The sequence below is a fragment of the Cornus florida genome, unplaced genomic scaffold (genome assembly GCF_030987335.1).
Source record: "Cornus florida cultivar Cherokee Brave unplaced genomic scaffold, ASM3098733v1 CherokeeBrave_3.0.0_Hap2_Chr03, whole genome shotgun sequence".
In the NCBI taxonomy this organism is placed as follows: Eukaryota; Viridiplantae; Streptophyta; class Magnoliopsida; order Cornales; family Cornaceae; genus Cornus; species Cornus florida.
This window is the reverse complement of record NW_026775573.1, coordinates 87,642,458-87,654,341: the sequence shown is the minus strand read 5'-3', so window position 1 is coordinate 87,654,341 and position 11,884 is coordinate 87,642,458. Positions and strand designations below refer to the sequence as shown.

Sequence of the window (11,884 nt, the reverse complement as noted above, 5' to 3'; positions counted from 1 at the left end):
GGTTTTTCCAAGAGAAATTCGGATGATTCCTCCAACTTGGATTATAATGAGTACCATAAGGATTGTTCCCTTGGTTCACAAAAGCCGCATTGACTTGTTCATTAGGTTCACTTTGCACTTGTCCGTGAGGACAATGAGAAGTAGAATGAAGAACACTAGAACAAGTCATACATGTTTCATTTGATGCACAATGAGAATGGTTAGGGAAGGAAGATACTTGGTTCACCGAGTTTTGGTTAATAAAAAATTGATCAAACCTTTGAGACAAAGACTTCATTTCGGCGGCTATTTCATTTGAATGTTTGACTTGATGTAAGCCAACACTCTTCCTACCTTGTGAATTTCTACCATTCTTGGATGATAGTGTTCTATGTAAAGAATTTTCACTCATACTTTCATAGAGACACCACATGTCATCCTCATGCCTATCAATGTAAGAGCCACCCATGGAAGCATCAACCATACCCTTATAGTTGTCCGATAAGCTCTCAAAGAAGTATTGAACTAATTGCCATTTGGGTATGTCATGATGTGGACATTTCCTAAGCAATTCATTGAAACATTCTCATACCTCATGAAACGTTTCTCCATCCCCATGTGAAAATTCTCAAATTGAGGTCCTCATGGCATTGGTCTTAGAAACCGGATAGTACTTCTTCAAGAACTCTTGTTGCATTTCTGCCCAAGAAGTGATTGAAAAATACCTAAGATTGTTAAACCAATACTTTGCCTTGTCTTTTAAGGTGAATAAAAGTTTAAGTCTTAAAACCTTTTCCAGCATGTCCGTATATTTTATGGTGGAACATACTTCAAGAAACTCATCCAAATGCTTGTAAGGTTCTTCACTTGGAAGTCCATGATAGTTAGGAAGCATTTGAATGGTTTGTGGCTTAATTTCATAATGATGTGCTCTAAATGGAGGCAATTGGATGCATATAGGTGCATTGTATTCATTAGGCATATAGTGATCTCTTAAAGCAAGAGGTGGATTAGCTACTTGAGGTGCCACATGAACACCTTGGTTTTGAATTCCTTGATTGTTGACATGAGGTTGTGGAGCATACACTGGCCTTGGCATTCCATATGGAACTTGACCTTGTTGTTGTGGTGGTTGGTGAATGAATGGCCTAGGCATGCCTAATGGTACTTTTATGTTCTCATTGTGCACATTGGGATGAAGGATACCTTGTTGGTCTATGTGACCAATGTCCTCAACATGATTATCATTATGGTCATCCATTGAAAGATTGGCTCTATTTGAACTTCCTCTTCCCCTAGGATTTCTAACGATAGATTCAAGATGCAAATCAAGAGGGGCAAGAGTTGGTCCCTATGCATGCACAATACAAAACACAACAAACACAAAGAATGACAAACACTATGCCTTCACAACAATGCAGTTAGACTTCTTCCACAAACATTAAATTCATACTCCCATACTTTAACTCAATGACGCAAAACAATAAAAAATAAGCCACCACGCGGGCTGACGATTTAACTAAGGGATTGAGTAAAGAAAATCTCATAAAGGTCCTTTAGCACTTCAACTCCAAATTTTAAAGCTTAGCTTAGCAAAAAAAATTTAAGTTTTTAGCATTTTTCCTTTCTTTACTTGCTTGAATTGAATGCTCAATGGCTCCTTTGCTTGCTTCCTCTCCAACAATGCACTTTGTTAAATAAGAACAACACAATAAGTAACCAAAAAGAAAAATAAAAATAAAGTAAAAACACGATCAAAAGAGTACTAATCCTAATCAATTCCACAAATTCGACGTTGCCAAATCTAATCAATAAGTCCCCGGCAACGGCGCAAAAAATTGACAGAGAGGACGTTCCTTATACGCCAAAATTGATGTAGTGAATGTGCGGTTCAAGAAAAGCCTTTTGGGTCAATTTTAAATTTATAAAAACCACTCTACTAACGTAGCAAGAGTGAGTAGGGATTGTCCCAAGGGACTGTGAGGATCGAGCAATGTCTTGGAATCATAATTAGGGCTAGCAGGTCGAGTGATCAAACAATTGGTTGGTTGGTTGATTAAAGAGCAACTAAATTAAACTAAGTAATAGCAAAAGAGTGCAATTAAGAGTAAGTGAGAGAGAGAGAGGGAGAGAGAGATCTTAGGGTTTAGAGATCACCACCAAGCAATGCATTTCTATATCATTGACAAGTGATTAATGAGGGCAAATAGTGGGTAGCAATATTGGTGTGTGTGTATTTGGTTGATTCAACAAGCAAGGATGACTAGTTAAGCATGTATTGTCTAAACATTATGTGAAAGGCACAATATATCTAAGCAAGTCATTAATCCTTTCATTAAGCTCACAATCCAAATACAACACAAGGATAAAGACATATGCTAATTGCATTTTAAAGCTTGGATCATCAAACAACAAGTATAGATTGTCTTCCCATTTAACACTACACTACAACTACACTACATCTATACTACTAACATGAAAATAAACTAGGGGAGAGGCACAATCCATCAAGAGATAAGCATGAACCATTAAGAGAATCATAAAAGCATTCTTTTAAGCACAATGTTTGGACAATCTCTAAATCTATAGCATCAATACACATAGACATGCATCAATAACACAAAATCTAGAGATAAGCACATGAACATCTATTTTAGCATACATAGACATATGGATAGAATGAATTGACCAATTGGAAGCATTAAACTACATAAATCATTGAATAAACAAGATCTATATATATCAAAGTGTCAAAAAATCAATTACAACACTAATCCCTCAATAATACACAAGATTAAGATATAGAAAGCATGTTTGGGGCTAACTCTAGCCCCAAGAGGATGTCTAGCCACTTATGGTGATGACGCTCCAACCCTCAAGGGCTAACTCTATGGTTGAAATCTACTCCTTGTTGATGAAGAGTCTCCAATGGTGTCTCTAGCCTCCTCATCCTCTAAGCTTCCTCTCCAAGAGATGATATGAAAGTAATGTTTGCTCCTTGAAAAAGCAATCCTTATCCTTATATAGGTTTGTCAAAATGACACCCAAAATGAGCTGGGGTCATGCACACAATATTCCCTAATGATTGGATAAAGGACAACTTTCAATGAGATGGAATTTTAACTTTTTCGCACTGGAGGAAGTTCGATCGATCGAAAGTAAGTGAGATCGATCGAACTTAGGTGAGATCGATCGAAAGTAAGTGTGATCGGTCGAACTTAGGCTAGATCAATCCAACTGGCTGAGTTTTTTGAAAAAAGACAAATCCGAGATATTTATGGGAGATATTTATAAAAAACGGACAAAAGTGGTAAGTGGGTGGTACAGCTGTGGATAGGATCAATCATTTGAGTAAGGACAAAAGTGTTCGATTGATCGAAGGATTGTGTTGGATCGATCAAACTTTTGGATCTTTATGCTTCTAGGTCAAGGCTTAGATCTATCTTGAAGTGCTGAGATCGATCATTGCTTTATCGATCGAACCTTGAACTTGGATTGATTGAACTTTTGCTGCTTGCCACCTTTGGCTTCATTTGCTTCCTTCTTTTTCCACTTTGCTCTTTCCTTTGATTAATCCCAGAATTGCTTCAATTAAGCTCTTATTTGGCTGAGTTAGCTTATTTTCGGGATAAGTGTCTGAAAATGGAAATAATACGAAATCAATCTAAAATGGTAAAATAAGATAGATAAAGGTATTAGAATGCCTAAGCTAAGGGGTTTAAATACGCACTTTTTAGTGCTCATCATAGCCATTTTGTCAAATGTGTATAGTTGATTCCAAACTTATTATGTACTTAAGCACATTTTTTGGTATTCATTCTATGTATATGATATGTGGCCAAGGGCCAAACTTCATTTGTAATCTATGTATATTGAAAATGTAGAATTTTGCCTTTAATGAGAAAAGCATGAAAACTTGGGTTTCAATATGTCATTTTCGCACTGGTGTGTGCGTTGTGTATGTAATTTATCCTTTAGCATTTATTTGCCATATATTAGGTATGGCCAAGGGCCAAACACCATTTAGTTTTCATTTTTGCATTTTAGTTCACATATTGCGTTTTTGGGCTAAAATAGTAAAAACTGAGCCTTTAAGGGTTCATTTTCAAATCGGGTGGTGTAAAGTGTGTTCCGACACCTCCACTAGGTCTCATTTATCTTGTATGAAGTGTGGCCATGGGCCAAACGGTCATTTGAAACCATTTCCTAATTTTGGTTTCCATATTTTCCATTTCAAGTTCATTTTCGCCTTTTTGGCCATTGGGGGGTCGGATTTTGACTCGACCATTTTTGGGAGCCGTGGACCATTCCCGCGTGCTCAAAATCACCATTTACGTCTGTGTGCATGATCGTTTTCTGGAAAAACCCTTTCCTTTGTGATTTGAGCCTCCTATGGAATTATTTTTTAATTTTCTTGCATAATCTGATTTTAGGGCATTCTGGGGTTTTCCTTCGGGAAATAAATTCTGGTCTTCACATGGTTACCTAGAAAACGTGATTTTAGAGGGGGTTTCTTCTTCGTGTTTTTCCAAAAAATGTCATCTTGGTACCGGAAATCCCTCATGAAGTTTCAGCTTTCAGTTTTCATTTTAGCAGCTTTTTAGCTCTCCTGACCAGATTTCTTGGGAGGGCATTTTGGCCATTTTTCAGCGAGTGTTTTTATTCATTTTCTCTCTTGTAGCTGGGTAGAAAATTTGATTTTGGGAGGAGTTTCTTATTTGTGTTTTTCCAGAAAAATTCGTTTGGTTGCCCGTTTTCAATCTCAAATCCTGTAGCAGCTTTTTGCCCTCTTGTCCAGTTCTGATCTAGGGGCATTTTGGAGATTTTATAGTGAGTTTTTTTTCATTTCCTTTCACGCAGTCGGGTAGAAAACTCGATTTTAAGGGGGGTTTCTTCTTCGTGGTTTTCCAGAAAAATCCGTTTCGGACCTCGTTTCGGCTCTCAGTTTTGGCTGAATTTTTTTCTTTCTTAGCATGTCATGGTGCATGCCATTGGACGCCGAATAGGGCGCCGGCATGGGCGCCGGGCGCGCATGGGGTATGCCATGGCTTTCGTCGGGCCGTCGCGACGTCACAACTTCAAATACTCATTTTTCCCTCATCCGAACTCCAAATCGAGTGAACTTTTTTTTTTACTTGACTAATTTTTCGCTGTCTTTCCAACGGTGTGCTCGGTTACACCCGATTCTTCCTAGATAATTTTCAGTTTACTTTTTTAGCCTTAAGTGCTCGTTTTTCTTCGTCATGTCATTTCTCCTTTGTCTGGACTCTGAATCATGCGATTCTTGAGTCCATCTTGATTATTTTTTTGTTGTCTTTCCAGTGGTGTGCTCTGTGGCACTCGAATCCACAGTTTTTTAAAAATGACTATTTTGCCCCTATGGGCTTATTTGTCATATTTCTTAGGGTCATCTTAGGGTCATTTTTGCCCTTAGGGGCTTATTTTCTGATCTTTTACTTCTGCGTCAGTTTTCTTTGAGTTCCGTGACCTCATGGAAGGTCATCTTAGGGTCTTAGAGGTGTGTTGTGCCTTGGGAGACCATTTTCTTATCTCTTGCTTCCGCATCGGGATCCGTTACTGGGTCAACTTTCGATTCACCATTGACACACCGGGTTGAATAAAACCTGGGTCGTTACAATCCATGCTTCTTGTTTGATGTTCCATACTTATGAATGCAAATAGTATTATTCTCTAACTTGTTGGTGTGTTGATTGTGAACTTAAAGGAAGGATTAATGGCTTAGTTTGATATATTATGCTATTCATTAGGTTGTATAGACAATGTATGCTTAATGAGTTAATCCATGCTTGTTGAATCAATCAGTCACACCTCTTTGTGTTGCAACACATGTTTCCCCTTCATTTATTACACATTAAATGTCTAGAATGGTGATGTTTAGTGGTGACCTCTAGATCCCAAGACCTCTCTCTCTTGTTCTCTACCCTTTTATTTACTATAGTTGCTTTGTATTACATTCATTTACATTGTAATTTAATCAACCAAACAAACCACCTTTTGATCACTCGACCTATTAACCCTATATATTGTTTCTATTGCAAATACACCCACAATCCCTTGGGACGATCCCTACTCACCTTAGCTATGTTAGTAGTTAGAGGTAGTAGTGGCTTTTTATAAATTTAAAACTTGGCCACACTATTTTGCAAATTTGGAGTGTTATGATAACGGACCACCATTATCAAAGGCATATGAATAAATCAATGTACACCAACAAAAACATGATATGCACCCAAGACCCGTCATCCTATGTTTTTCAAACCTAGGAGATCTGATACCACCTGTGACAATCCTGGTTTTTAGGCCAGTGCGTCTTGTGAAGAACCGAACGTAGGTCCGATAACGAATCCAAAATGCGGAAGTAAAAGGTAAAACAATGATCTCTAGAGATGCACCATGTCTCTAGGACACCAATGTGACCCTCAATGAGGTCACGGAACCCAAAGAAAACAAATGTTGTAGCGATGTTTAAAAAATGGACAAGAATGAATCTAGGGGCAAAATGGTCAATTTAAAAATAAAAGTCGATACTACCAAGCACACCATTAGAAATAAAATGAAAAATTAATAAACTTAAACTCAAGAATCACTTGATTCGGAGGCCAGATGAAGGAGATATCAAGTCTTGAAGTCAAGGGAAGAAAAACCCCCTCCCGGTTCAAACCAAATCTCGACACTATCTCACTAAAACTAGAATATCTTGAGCTACAAATGGAATCTGAAGCTCTAATTGGTACCATTGGAAATCTTATTTTGACATAGTTAGTTTAGACTTAAGAACGGACCAATTCAGAGTTAAAACGAAGAAGATACAACAACTTAAAGTCGGAGGTGCAGTGCTAAACCAAGACACACACACACCCATGAATATTACAGACGAGCGCTCATCTAAGGGCGAAGAGTGCTCATTGATGACCACGCCTAGGGAAAAATTCCACTGCCCCAATTACGAGCACTTGTCCCCCATGGACGAGCGCTTGTCCTGCAGACAATCTTAGTAGCTTTTTGGACTTGAAATGTGATTTTGAGGACTTTCTGGGCATTTTTGAAAAAAAACACAGAAGAAACCCACCCCCCCTCTCCCCCAAAAATCATGTTTTTAGCTAACCATGCCAAAAGAAAACTTTATTTTTCATGTGAAAACCCCAAAATGCCCTTATACTCAGTTTTTACAAAAGAAATGTGAAATGAGTCTATTGGAGACTCAAATCACAAAGGGATGGGTTTTGCCTAGAAATGACCATGCACTCAAGTGTAATATGATAAATTAGATACGCTACAATGGCCTATGGCCTCATGACATGTCACATGCAAAATATGACCCTACAATCCTAGAAATCCCATAAACAAACTATGACGATAATTAAACATACATGTTATATAAAGGTCTTTGGCCCTTGGCCTCATTACATACACATCTAAGGAGTGAAAAAAGGTGCATTTAAGTGCACATTACATAGTTAGAACAACAATTACAAGTTATGATACATTAAACCAAAAAGAAAGCATTATATGCTAACTAGTGCATATTCTAGTATAACAAAAATGCTCCAAGAAGTCATGCAAGTCTAAGAGTGTTGTGCATCCCACAATAATGCTACTTTACCTAAAAAACAACCCAATAACTTTGGGGTGAGTAAACAAGTTTATTCGTAGGGAATGAGTATGAATAAGTTCAACTTATTACAAAGTTTACAATTCAATATAATTTGATCCATGCTATTAAAATGGCGTTGGAACTTTCAACATAGCACAATTAGATGCAATTTCACAAAGTTATCAACTTGGAAATTAAAGTGCGAAATCAAACCAAGGTGGATACTTGGATAATGCCTAGATTAAAACCGTACTCTTGGGATCACTTTAGGGCTACTAACCCATGGGTACCTTCCCCTAGTATGCACTATAGTGTAGGAAGCTCTCTATCTCCCGTACTAGAACCAAGTCCTAGCCATGTCAAGTTATTGATTGATATCCCAAGTTTCCAAAATCAACAAGTTAAGCAACAAGTCATGATATGTGATAAAAACACAGTAAAAGCTTTATGAATTACATGTCTATATCATTAGATCAATAAAATAGAAATTAAGTAGATTAACTAGTTAATTTCTCTAGATTTCAAGAGTTGTTCAAATGGTTCCAATTAAATATATAACAAGGAATAAGTCATGGCCATGCCATATATCATGTCTAGAATGGAATACAAGCATGGTACAATCAAGTAGAATTAAAATCAACTTAAATTAATTTATTCTCTAAATTTAAAAGCTCATTTAAATCATGCCATATTAATATACAACAAGGTTCGAGTCATAGCCATGCCATATATCAAGTTTAAAATGAGTTATATGCAAGCTACAATTAATTATTAATTTCTTAAATTGGTATAAGACATGCATACAACTTATACATCACTATAAAGGCAATTAATTCACTTAGATTATAAACTAGAACACCCCCTACCTCAATAGAAAATTGTATCTCTATAATCCAAGGCAACCAAGCTTGAAAATGGAAAACCAAACAAGGGTTTTGTAGAGGAGAGTGAGAGGAAGCAAAAGTATTCTAAGCTCAAAGGTCTAGGGTGTGTGGAAGGAGGCCAAAATGAAGCTTAAAGCTCTAAACTAAGCTGTGCTTCAATGGTGGCTAGGTTAGGGCTTGAGAGGAAAGTGATGAAATGAAATAAAGGCACAAATCCTAAACTAAATGTGGTGGGATTCTCCACTCACTAGGTGCTTTTGCACTACCTCTTACACATACACTTGCAAGACTAATTGTGAGACCTACACTTGTCATTCATCTAAGGCTCCTTCCTAGGCTTAATCCTAAGCCTACACTTGTCATTTATCTAAGGTAACAAGTGCTCCAATCCTAAGCCAAAAAATGGGTGAATCTCCACCCTCCATGTGTCAAGAGATTAAGCCATGAGAGTGTGACACTTGTCACATTTTTCAGAAATTGCAAAAAAGTCCTTTTTGAAAATATCTTTCAAAATAAATTACAAAATATTCCCTAAGATGAAAATAATTACTTTAATTTAATTGCACCAAAAACCCCACAAGTTAAGAATATTACCAAAAGTTATGCATCCATACCCTTTACAAGGAAAGTAAGCAACTAGCATGCTTTCCTACAAAAGTAAACATGTGAATATCACAAAAATTAAATATCATGGATGTATGCAAAGTCGGAATCAAATCCAAGCACAAAAAGTGAGGTTATCAAAGAAAAAAATGAAAAACGAGGAAAGGACGAAATAGGGAAAAAGGCGAAAAAAGAAATTACCGAAAAAAGTAAAAGGAGAAGAATGACCGAGTCATTACAGACATTCACATATATTGGTGTCGCTGTCGCGGCGCAACCAAATTTGTGCAAAATAGTGTGACCAAGTTTTACATTTACAAATGCTACTACTACCACTAACTAAAAATATAGCAATGGTGAGTAGGGATCGTCCCAAGGGATTAGAGGGCTACTAGTAATGGAAACACTGCTTAGGGTTAGTAGGTTAAGTGATCAAAGGTAGATTGTTTAGTTGATTATACTACAATTAAGATTAAACAAGTTCAATATAAAACAAGTAATTAAATGATAGAGAAAATAAGAGAGAGAAAGAGATCTTGGGACATAGAGATAACCACTAAGCATCACCTTTCTATACACTCAATTCATAATTAATGAGGGGAAAAACATATGTTGCAACAATAGTGAGTGTGTGTGGTTGTTTCAATAAGCATGGATGATCAATTAAGTATATATTGTCTAAACAACACAATGAATAGCATAATATATCAAACTAAGCCATTAATCGTTCTTTAAGCTCACAATCCAAACACATCACATAATTAGAGAAATATACTACTTGCATTTATAAGTATGGAACATCAAACAACAAATATGGATTGTCCTCTCATTTAACAACTAAGGTAACTAAACTACATCTAAGCTAATGACATGAAAATTAAACTAATTAAACTAAGGGAGAGACACAATCCATCAAGAAATGAGTATGAACCATCAAATAAACCACAAGAGCATTATATTAAACAATATGCCTTGACAATCTCTAGATCTATAACATCAACATACATAGACATGCATCAACAACACAAGAGATAGAGATAAACACATGAACATCTATTCTAGCATACATAGACATATGGATAGGATGAAATGATCAATTGGAAGAACTAAACCACATAAATTATTGAATAAACAAGATTTATGTATATAAAGATGTCAAAACATGTATTACAACACAAATCCCTTCAAAAATACATAAATCAAGGTAAAAAAAGCATGTTTAGGGTTAACTCTAGCCCCAAGAGGATGTCTAGCAACTCATGGATGGTGTCCTCCAACCCTTAAGGGCTATCTCTATGGTAAAAATTCTCTTCTTCTTGAGTTAGATGGAAGACCTCCTAATAATTTGTCTCTAGCCTACTCTTTTCTTTTCTTCCTCTCTAAGAATAATCAAAAATTGTATCTATCAACTCCTAAAAGCATATGTGTAAAAGTGGCTCATAATCCTTATATAGGTAGCTCAAATGTCACACCCAATGGTCTAAGCTCGTACACAAGGGCTCCTCCAATGATTACACCATCAGACAACTTTTAATAAGCTGGAATCTATTTTTTTCGGACTTGAGGAAGTTCGATCGATCAAACTGTGTTGAGATCGATCAAACTTGGCTGAGATCTAACAAACTTTGGCTGGATCGATCCTCCCATAGTGGCGCCTTTTTGGATAAGGACAGATCTGAGATATTTTGGGGAAAGAGACAAAAGTGGTAGGTGGGGTGGTATAACAGGATAAGATGGAATCTTTTCAATCGATATGAGAATTGTTGGATCGATCGAACTTTGTTGGATCTTTGGATAAGGATAAAAGAGCTTGGATCCATCTTGGAGAGTCTATATCGATGAACTTTCAATCGATCAAAGTATTATTGAGATCGATCGAACATGCTGATTTCCATATTTTACTTCATTCTGCTTCCACTTTGCTCCTTTCTTTCATCCAGCTTGAGTTAGCTTCTTTTAAACTCTTATTTGGCTGAATTAACTTATTTTGGGGATAAACACCTAAAAAGGACAATAGCACGAAATTAGTCTAAAACGGGAAAGTAAAATAGATAAAGGTCCTAGAATACCTAAGTTTAAAGGGTTTAAATGCGCACTTTTTAGCGCTCATCACACCCCCAAACTTAAATATTGCTAGTCCCTAGCAATAAACTACAAAGTAAAGGAATGAAATGAACAACTATACAACTATGAATCTAGAAAGCAATAAATGGATAACGCCACTTTCGTAGGGAACACGATTGCATTTAGCGTATGCAACAAGCCTTTTAAACCCCTAGGTTTCCCTTAGTGGACGAGTGAAGTCTCGCGAGGGTTTCCAGAAATGATACCCACAAACATTAAACTTATTGTCACCAAAGAGGTACCAATATTGCAAACAAGCATTGGGAGAAAACTACCTCAAGTATATAATTTTTCAACCATTTCCAAGCAATCTCTCAAAATCTCAATATGAAACAAGCAAATATGGTCTTCCACACATCAAGAAAATGATCATGCAAATCAAAACAACACCAGAATCCTTTTTGAGTGGACCGGCATCAAGTATGTTGCTATTTAAGCCAACTAAAGAAATGATCACATTCTTACCCTCTAACTAGCACACAAATCTAGTACCGATCATCAAAACAAAGAGTGGACCTTTTATTAAAGCTTTATTGTTCTAGGTGCACTTATTCTTTTCATTCGATTTTTTTTTTACGAACCTAAGGATCAAAGATGGAAGCATGGTGCAATGTGTTGATCTATTAAGCTTTCTAGTGATCCATGAGGTCGAGCGTTAGGTCAATGACTCCCAAACCGG

The 11,884-nt window shown here is 36.7% G+C and overlaps 1 pseudogene; it reads left to right on the top strand.

Moving 5' to 3' along the window:
• Window positions 1-521: 521 nt before the first annotated feature.
• Window positions 522-620, top strand: LOC132302013 (small nucleolar RNA R71; annotated as a pseudogene).
• Window positions 621-11,884: the final 11,264 nt, after the last annotated feature.